Consider the following 10,408-nt stretch of genomic DNA (forward strand, 5'->3'; position numbering starts at 1 on the left):
TGAATGAGTAAAACAGCCAGATGTCCCAATAGCCTCCAGAGCAAGGCAGGTTCATTCTTTCATACTACATTTGAGATAACAATAGATTCGATTTATGATTAGATAGATAGAAGACAGACTGACAGATGATAGATAGATAGATAGATAGATAGATAGATAGATAGATAGATAGATAATAGAAATGTGATTTGGACAAATTCCCATGTGCACAAATACTATTGTCTTCCGAGGTCCTGCCATCTCTTTAGGCTCTTGCTGTTATAACAACTTCAGTCTTTCATCCCCTAAAATTAACAAAAACCTTCCCTCTACTTCCTACCATTGAGCTCTGATTAGATGACACTTCCCTAAGCCAGGAAGAAAAGTGTTTTGTAGGTAACCTCTGCTTTCCGCCTTGACACAAACTCTCCTGAGGGAAGGAAACTTAGTGCCTGGACCCTTCCTTCAATGGGCAAATGAAAGAAGAAAATACAGGGAAAAGCACCAATTATAATGTCAAATATTACTGTGCTCTCAAAACAGTCCCTTCCCTCTTAGTCTCCACACAAGGATAATCCCTCCTTTCCCTGCTGTGACAACAGCTAAACCCTGCTTTTCATGTTGGCAGAGCAGCAGGTGTCTTCTTGGTGAAGAGTGGACTTCAGGAACTCTCTACACCTGGACATCTCCCTTGCTCTGATTCCTGATAGATTCCTTTTGACTTTCATTCTTTGAGAGAACAGCTTTGCCAATGCTTTTCAATGAAAATCTCATCCAACTTTAAAATATAAAATATGTAAAACGTGTTGCCTCTGTGGCTGAAGTAGAGGCAGGCACTCCATTCTTAGCCACCACTGGGTACTGCCATCCTCACCTTATTCACCCCACCACACACACACACACACACACAGAGAGGGAGAGAGAGAGAGAGAGAGAGTCATCCTTCCTAAAATCCCTAGATTAACCACCTCATGCTGGTTTGCCCAGGGCTTTCCAGGATTTAGCACTGTGTGTTCTATACTCTGGAAACCCCCAGTTCCACGTACACTGGGGTAGTCAGTCACCCACACAACCCTAAACACACGTCCATAATGGTTTGAAAATCACTGATTTAGAAACAATGCATTGCTTCGTCAATACAGGGCACATGTTATTACTGGTTATTGCAGATTCGTATAAATTAGTTTATCAGCTAATTTTCCAAGTGGGGGCAGGTGAAAAGGGGATTTGATGAAGAGAAAGAAGAGCTTGGCCACTTCATAGCATGCCATGTCTGTGCTTTCATCAGAGTCGAATTCATTCACAAGGCTCTAGCCCCAGGACCCTGCAGGGATGCACTAGCCGAACACCTCTGTAATTTAAGCGGTACCTGGAGCCATGCCTGCCTCAACAGGAAGAAATGTGAGAAGGCTGGAACAAGATGCTCCCAATTCCTATACCCACTCCATCCCCAAGCAGTGTGTTCTCTCCTCATATTAGGAAACACATAATCAGGGCTGCAGAGCAGACTGAAACTAAGGCCCATGCAGAGAGCAAACTTCAGACCTTGACTTCATTAGAATAATGCTCTAACTGAACTAAGCAGCCTCAGAGAAGCCTGCATAATTGACTTGGAAACACTTTCGGGCACAGGAGTCTCTCACGGCAGCTGGAATCAAGGCCCAAACCAGAGAATGAGTGCGCAGAAGAGAAAGGGACGGTTCAAAGATACCCAGATGATCCCCTGTGTTGGCAAAGTTGTCCAGATGCTCATGCAGGTTTAATTAAGCCCAATTCTAATTAATCTGTGACCTTATTCAAACCAACTGTTTCCCCGTGCCTCGAATGCCTCTCCAGATTCAGATGCCCTTTCCCTCAAGTGGAATGCAACGGCCTGTTTTCTTAATAAGTTTAATTGAAAGATGGCTGAACCATGGGTCGCTCATAAACAGGGAATTCCCCACCAATAGGACTTGCAGAACAGAGAGGTGTCAAAGATGTGACAGAGACATAATTCAGCTTCTACAACCGACATTGATGAAAGGCTGGGTTCAGCCTGTCTGTTCCATCAACAGCCCATCAGACATTTGGCAAATCAAAGGCAGCATGTTTGGTTTAGAATGGACACACTCGGGGAGGCAGCAAGGAGACTGGAGAGATGGATTGAGACCGTGAAGGCAGGTAAGAGAGGTGCAGTCCAAAGAAGGGAGCAGCAGTGAAAGGGTTAAAATCTACCTGCTGCCCTCTAAACCAGAGCATCAGGGCACCTTTTGTGCTACAAAGGGCTTCCAGGTGTCCCAGGTGTTGAGCCCTTTACTCAGGCTCTGAGCAATCTTCTTCATTTCCCTAATATGCTATAGGAATGTAATCATCATTATGTATGCTATGTTAAATGATGTTAAAAGTGTTGGGAAGCACTGATATAAACCATTACTTCTCTGTCTCTGATTCCTGCCTCCTAAAAACCGCATCTGTTCTTCTTTTCTATCAGAACAAATACCCGCATCAACCAAAACTAACCAATGGGGTATAGAAAATGTGAGCAGCACTGAGGCCTCACCATCCCTGTAAGATATTCTGAGTGGATTTGAATGTATGTCACTCTCCCCAAAATCTTCTAATCCAAACACCTATATGGCTTCCTGTTTTCCTTAGGATAAAGATCAAAGTCCTTACCAGGGTTTGGAGGGCCGCCCAGAGTCTGACTTCTTGCAGCAGTAAGGAGCATTTGTTACTCAGAAAGGAGCACCCCCCCCCCCAACCTGGACTGAGCAACGTGTCTCATCCTTCATTTCATTTGATCCTCTCATACTCCATCAAAAAGATTATTTCCTTCCTGTTGCACCAAGTAGCTAGTCCAGCCTGTGTGAGCACCTAGCTCTGGGATCCATCCAGCTAGAAGGAAGGGGATGTATAGGATGCTATCGTTGGCATTTTCCAGATGCTATTCTGACAGGGATGGAAATGTGCAACCTCTTTGTGAAGAAGCATTGCCCTTGCCTGTCAAAAAGAGTATTTGTCTTATAGTCCCTCAGGGTCTGTGTCACAGGGTCCTTACCCCTTTCAGGAACTTTCCTCTAACTGTTGGCTGGGGAAAGGGTTGCCTCGCTGCAAAACTGAGAAATGCATATTTGTCTCTTTTGTTGTCTTTTTCCTCTACTTCCTCTCCTGATGCCTGTTTGTGCCTTTTCCCAGTCCCAGACACCTGATCCAAATCCAATTCCCAAGAAGCTGTGTGCTTAGGGAGTTGTCAAAAGCATCACGGCTGAGTGTCTTAGGCGTCAGCCCTCTCAGGATTATGTAAATATTGCAAGGTTCTCCAAATATTAAAGCTGTTCAAAGTTAAAATAAATAAATGGCTAAGAATAAAAATTTGGGCATGATGCCTGATGAAAAGAAAAACAAATGTTAAGGCATAAAGTCTTGATCAGTGCCTCAAATTAATTTGAAAGATGGGTCGTTACTTCCATGTACATTGCTACACTGTCCACTTCCCTAGAGGGCCCACATTGAGTGTAGCTATTAGCAAAGAGGAGAGAGAGACAATGCTAGGCACATGCCAGGAGTTTAAATATTAAATGGTTATTTAGCAGAAATGGAGACATTTGCAAGCAATGCATGACAGCGAAAGGAAAGGGCAGGTGAGGCATTTCAGAACAACTGCCCAGAACTACATCGGGCGCTAGTGGATTTTGTGAGCAGCTGAGGATTTGAGCTTTGCTGGCTCAGCCTGGCTTAGAGTGCTGGGGCAGAAAAGAAACTGGCTCTAGAGGCCATCCTCCAAGGATCTTGAACATTTCATTTTTTTAGGGTTTTTATATCTAGACATTGAAGATACAGTGTGAAAATGAGACTGTGTCATTTTAACAAGGTCCTTTTAAATCCAGAAAGAACAGCCCCATCGATCAAGAAATTATTCTCATTAGTCACTTTCTAGCCTGTTGCCCTGGGATTACAGTGGGTTGCCAGCAGAGACATAGGACCACAGTTAATAAAACATTATTACAGATCTAGGCCGCAACTAGAAAAGACACAATTAATATTCACACACAAGCATGTATGCGTGCCCTTCCCCTCAGCATCTCCAGACTCTCATTACAGGAACCCTCCATTACTCAGAACTAATCCAAATGAGAAGCAAGGCCTAAGACTGGTTAGTGTGTGTGTGAAATCATTTTAGTAACACTTCCATGGGAAAGTGACCCAGAAGACACCAGCTGAATACGATAAACAAGAAGTAGCATAATGTATAAAGAGCTCTAGAATCAGACAGAATTGGATCTGAATTGAGCTTCTTCATTTAGTAGCTGTGTGACATTGGGTGAGTTGCTTAGCCTCTCTGGGCCCTAGTTTTCTAATCACTGGAACAGGGATAAAGATATTTATTTTGTATAGTTGTAAAGGTTCGAGAAAATGTGTTTAAAACACATATGCCAGTGTCTGACACTTAATGAATGGTAGCAATTGTTACTGGTAATAAATCAGCATATCTGTGCTCTCTCCTGTCACCTTCTCCCTCTCTGTCTGTCTGTCTGTCTGTCTCTCTCTCTCTCTCTGTCTCTCTCAACTTGTACCTACCATAACCACACTGCTATTTTTTGCTTTGAATGCCTACATGTCCAGTCGGTCTCTCAAAAAAAAAATTATCAACTAAGACTAGGTGCTGAGCAATAAACTAGGTCATATTCCAGACACCATTATTACTGTTGTCGGCAATAACTGATTTCAGCTTTCTGACATACATTTGGCTATTTTGTGTCCTGCTAACATCAGGGAGCAATCTTACATTGGGGACCCTTCCCTCCCTAATGGAAACATTTGGAGAAAGTGGGAGGAAATTGCTATAAAGTGAGCATAGAACAGAACAGCTGGAAGTGGCCTCCCTAATTGGCAGTTTCTCGTGTTATGACAGGTTTGAAGCAGACTATGACAGCAAAAGGGGTACACACAGGAACAGCAGAGCAGACAGCACTTCCTGGAATGGAAGCTTCTGCAGGCTTCCAGATGTAGCTGTTGTCCTTAACCTGCGTGTTTATAGTGGCTCCAAAGTCCCCTTCCCTGGGACTCCTAGGGACATATATCATTGTCAGTTTAGCTGCCAAGTCCAGCTCCAGAGAGGCACCTGGAAAAGGCAGGACAGCTAATGAAAGAAAGGCAATCAAGAGAAAAAGACAGCTGGGCTGGGGGCCAAGGGGCCTCGGGTCTGGCTCCCATCCTGCCACTACATGAACTTCGGCAAGTCTTCCTTCCACTAAGGGTCTCAGTTTCCTATCAGCAAAAAGGCTGTCCTGAGCCCTTCTTCCCACAAGAGGAATGCTGTCAATAAAAGCAATAAAAGGTGCTTGCTCCATTCATCTGTACTTTCTACTTTTTCTACATATTCACATATCATTTGTGGGAATGTGTATTTTCTACCTCTTAAGTGTGTGTGTATGTATATATGTGTGTGTGTATGTATATATATGTGTGTGCGTGCACACACTTAAGAGGTAAAACACTAATATCAGCTTATTTACTTGTTTTATTTAATAATTTATTTATTTTATTTATTTCTACACACACTTAAGAGGTAGAAGAAAATTAGCTTATTTACTTATTATTTTTCTACCTCTTAAGTGTATGTATACAACACACACACACACATTTATATAGTGTGTGTTTGTAGTCATTTGTTATGGCAGTCATAGAAAACCAAAACACAACTCTACGAGTACACACACACTTAAGAGGTAGAAAAACAATAAGTAAATAGGCTAATATTTCCTGGGCGTTTCCTACATGCCAAGGACTGTGATACTTTGTATTCATTATCTCATGAGAAGGAGCCAACTGGACACACCTGCTGCTATTTGCCACCCAGCATCCATTCCCTCTCTCTCCTGATAATGCTCTAAATTTCCCTATGAAAAGCAACCCCTCATTGCCATTTGCCCTCATGGTTTTTTGGCATTGACCTCAACCCCAGCTCCAGGGGTGGATCTTGATTGGCTTAATCAATTTACTCTCTTCCTCACCACAGTGATTTTTACTCTCTTCCTCACCACAGTGATTGGTTGGTTCTCTGATTGGGCCGAGAAGACCTCAGCAGTGCAGTCAGAAGAAACCTCAGGAATTCACCATGAATGGTGAGATCATTTCTTTCATTCCTGCAGAGCTTGAACATGGAGCACATAGCCCCATTATGTGCCGGCAGACACTTTGGCCACATCAGAGGATATCCTTGCAAGTTGAGAGCCATTAATGAGGACACAGAGCACAGAAGCAAAGAATGAGAAAATGGGCTCAAGATCCTAGACCAAGCACTGCCTTAAGCTACCATGGCTCCTGGACTTTTTTGCTCAAATAATTTGATTTCAATTTTTTGGTTTTGTGCAAAACCAAAACATGCCTTATCAATGTAGGCAAGTGTTATTATCAATACCATTTTATAGATTAGGAAACTGAGACTCAGTGGAGCTAATCCACTTGCCCTAAGTTACACAGTAAGTTTGTGGCGGAAACATCATTTGAAACCAGGTCCAGCTAGGTTAAAATCCCAAGCTTCTTAGGCACTATATTTTGCTACTATAGGTAGGGAAAACTGGAAATACCTTGAAAATGAGAACATTTTATAAAATGCAACCTTTTATTATTTCAGGAGTAGATTTAGAATCATCACCTCAAACCCCAATTGAAATGGTCTCGCTTTGTCACCTAGGCTGGAGTGCAGGGGTGCGATCATAGCTCACTGCAACCTCAAACTCTTGGGCTCAAGCGATCCTCCCACCTCAGCCTGCCAAGTAGCTGAAACTACACCCCTGTGCCTGGCTATTTTTTTTTTTTTTTTTAGAGATAGGATCTCACTTTGATACCCAAACTGGCCTCGAACTCCTGGGCTCAAGCCATCCTCCCACCTTAGCCTCCCAAAGTACTAGTATCACAGGCATAAGAAACCATGCCTGGCCTAAATTTTGAGCCTCTGAGTTTGTAGTAATTTGTTATGGCAGTCATAGAAAATCAATACACAACTCTAAAAGAAAAGATTAAGCAAAAAAAAAAAAAAAAAAAGATTTCTTATTTTACAAATTTGGTAAAGGAAAGCAAGCTGAGATCTTTATCTCCATAAAAGATGAAAAGGAGGTGAAGATCAGTAGCATTCGTTTTTGTAGCAAAGTAACATGAGGAAAAATTGGGCCTAAAAGTCCAGAGTAATCTAAATTAGATAAATTAGATATAATTCGATATAAGGAGGAATTTGCTACCAAAGTTGGTAAGAACTGAAATTCACTTCCAAAGGTGACTGTGCGGAAATCCCTTGATGGGCATCCTGAAGGAGAACATTGGCAGGCAACAATTAGACAAGAATTTAATTAGATTTGCTGGAAAGCACAACAATAATGACTTAGGATGTCCTTGGACACACTGTATGATTAGAAGAGGCTGTAAGTACTGAATTTCTGTTTAGGAGGGCTGGGAAACCAGCGATGGCTGTTGTTTGAGCAGGTGCATTTCTAGCACAGGCACAGAGTCTAGGGGGTTAGAGTTTGTGAGCTGTCCAGAGTGGCTTCCGCATGCAGACAAAACGAGATGTGTCAGCTCTGAGTAGATGTATTACTTACCAGCACAAAGGGCACTGTATCACGGTTTGGAGGGTCATTCATAACTTTCTCAGAGATCAGAGTCTAGCCATGGATCAAGACCAAACAGCTCAGTGTGAGCTCATAAACGGTATCATATAATGGTCAAGCATATGGGCTCTGAAGTCAGAAAGTCCTGAATTTTGCCATTTACTCAACTGTGTGGCCTTAAGCAAGTTAGTATCTAAGTGCTTCAGCTTCTTCATCAGCAAATAATAAGTCATTATCCCATTAGGCACTTGTGAGGATTAAATGACATATTATATACAAAGTATAACGCCTGGATCATAGTAAACATTTGTTAAATAAATGGCTATTATTATTTCTAGTGGTGTGGTCAGGCCTCACTGTGGACTGGAACAGGGTAATCAGGTAAGAGTAAAGGGAGTGTCATACTGAAGAGCCGGAGATTGGAGGAATCCAAAATGCAAAGAGAGAACAATGAACCAGGGAGCTTGCAAGCAAGGAACAGCAAAACAATTGCAGCATCAACATTCAAAGCACCAGATTTACATGAGGAGTACATTAAGGCACTTTGTAATATCACCTCCAGCTGCTGCTCCTCCCTTGTCTTGGAAGGACAAGGTAGAGATCTAGGAGCAACTTGCTAGAGGTAAGCAGCAGACCCAACACCTAAAAAGACTATTCCGCAGGGCTTCCTAGGATTTCTCATTCTTCCCTGATCTCTACCAGGGATGGCAAACGCTTAGCTTTCCTAGCATCATCTCCTCTCCTCCAATGCTCATTCCTTTCACAAATATTTATGTGCCATGTGCAGGGCACCTTTCTAGGTACTGGAACAGACCAGGAAATACAACAGGCATAAGCCAGTCCCTGCCCTAATAAACTCCATAATCTAGTCCTTCTGGCAAACATCACTAACCAGTTAACGGCATATTTCCCTACTCCAAACCCCTTCAAGTCCTTCTCCCAGTGCAGTCCAGTTCTCCAAAAAGCCACTGCCAATCAATTAGAGTTGACACTTGGGAAGAAAGATCACTTTTTATTCCTGCGTTGAGCTCCTGTGATTTCTGAATAGAGGCATTGATCCCTTCACAGATGTAAGCCATTGTTTGTTTCACAGTCCAGTGCTAACGGGGAAATGAGACCCCAAAAGTAGCAACTACCACTGTAGACGTTTGGAAGCCATTGGCATTATTGTTTAGACTATTCGCACTGATGTGGTCTTGAATACCTATCTCACTGAAGCATCCAGGAATTCTACTGATCTAGGCTGATCATTTGATGATCGATTGATGAGATGTTTAAATACCATAATCCCAATTTCATTTATTATATTCATTATTTTCTTCCATTTTATAACTGCAGATTCAGCCTTCAGTCATCCACTGTTTCCCATTATCCCCCTCCTCCACACACACAAACAACTTGAGGCACCTCAACAATGAGATAGGTAGCTGGGTATGCATTTGATGCATTTGCACAGCAGGCAGCCACATACGGCAGGATCTAAACCATGATACGATGAAGTCAGTGGGGCCAGTTTCCAGGCTCAGCTCTTCCACTGACTATGTGGCTTTTAGGACCCATTCGCTCATCTGTAAAATAAGAATCACAAAATTCATATCACAGTAACCACTGCCTAGCTCACATAGTTATTCCGAGACTACAGGATAGTATGTTACTAATCAAGACTTGTAATGTCCCTAGGCATTATGGACACTCGGACACTAGGTGGCAGTGTGTCACCTTCCACCTCTTCGCCCAAGTCAGAGGGACCAGGTGCACCTCAACAGTTGCCCTCCAGATGGCAGCCCAGAGCATTCCCCAGCACCCAGCAGAGAGCCCATAAAGAAAGCTGTTTGCATTAGACCATCAAAGGGAAAGGACTAGACCAAGCAAAAGCCATTTAACACTCTCTCTCAATATCTGAACCGGGAAGTAGAATATTAAACCGTAGAAAAGTAAAAGAGCAACAAGTAAAAGTCACTGGACAGTGGAGCCACGGAAGGCAAATTTGTGACCTCATGTTGTCACTTGGCAGTGAAACCATATCTCCAGCTCAGCCCTTCTAACACCAAATGCATACCCCAGCCTCTGCGTTAGGATGTCAGTTCTGTTTCCAAGATGAAGGGTATGATGATTTACCAAATCCCATAGTCAGTAAGGAGTCTGGTCCTGAGATCAGAGTTTCCTGACTCTCATTCCACGTCCAGACAAGCAGATCAGCCATTCGACTTTTTTCCTCTGTCTTATCTCCTCTCTCTCTCAAGCTTAAATGAAACTGTTTTCCAGTGTTAAGCTGAGGGCAAAATAGAGTAACAGAAAAATGCAGGGGCCACTAACCCCAAGAAGCTACTCAAATCTAATTTAAATCAAATAAAATTAAACATTTACTTCCTCAGTTGCACTAGCTCAATAGTGACCTGTGGTTAATTATTGAACAGAACAGAGGCCAGGCATGGTGGCTCACACCTGTAATCCCAGTACTTTGAGAGGCCGAGGCAGGTAGATCACGAGGTCAGGAGTTCAAGACCAGCCTGACCAACATGGTGAAACCCTGTCTCTACTAAAAATACAAAATATTAGCCAGGCATGGTTGCATGCGCCTGTAATCCCAGCTGCTCAGGTGGCTGAGGCAGGAGAATTGCTTGAACCCGGGAAGCAGAGGTAGCGGTGAGCCGAGATCGCGCCACTGCACTCCAGCCTGGGTGACAGAGCGAGACTCCATCTCAAAAAAAAAAAAAAAAAAAGAACAGCACAGATATGGGACACTTACATGTTCTATTGTAGCACTAGTCTAGACCATCAGAAATGGAGAATGTGCCACTACATCATTCGATTGCTTTATAATGAGCTATACTATGTTGCAA

Source organism: Symphalangus syndactylus, chromosome 6 (genome assembly GCF_028878055.3).
Source record: "Symphalangus syndactylus isolate Jambi chromosome 6, NHGRI_mSymSyn1-v2.1_pri, whole genome shotgun sequence".
NCBI classification, from domain to species: Eukaryota; Metazoa; Chordata; class Mammalia; order Primates; family Hylobatidae; genus Symphalangus; species Symphalangus syndactylus.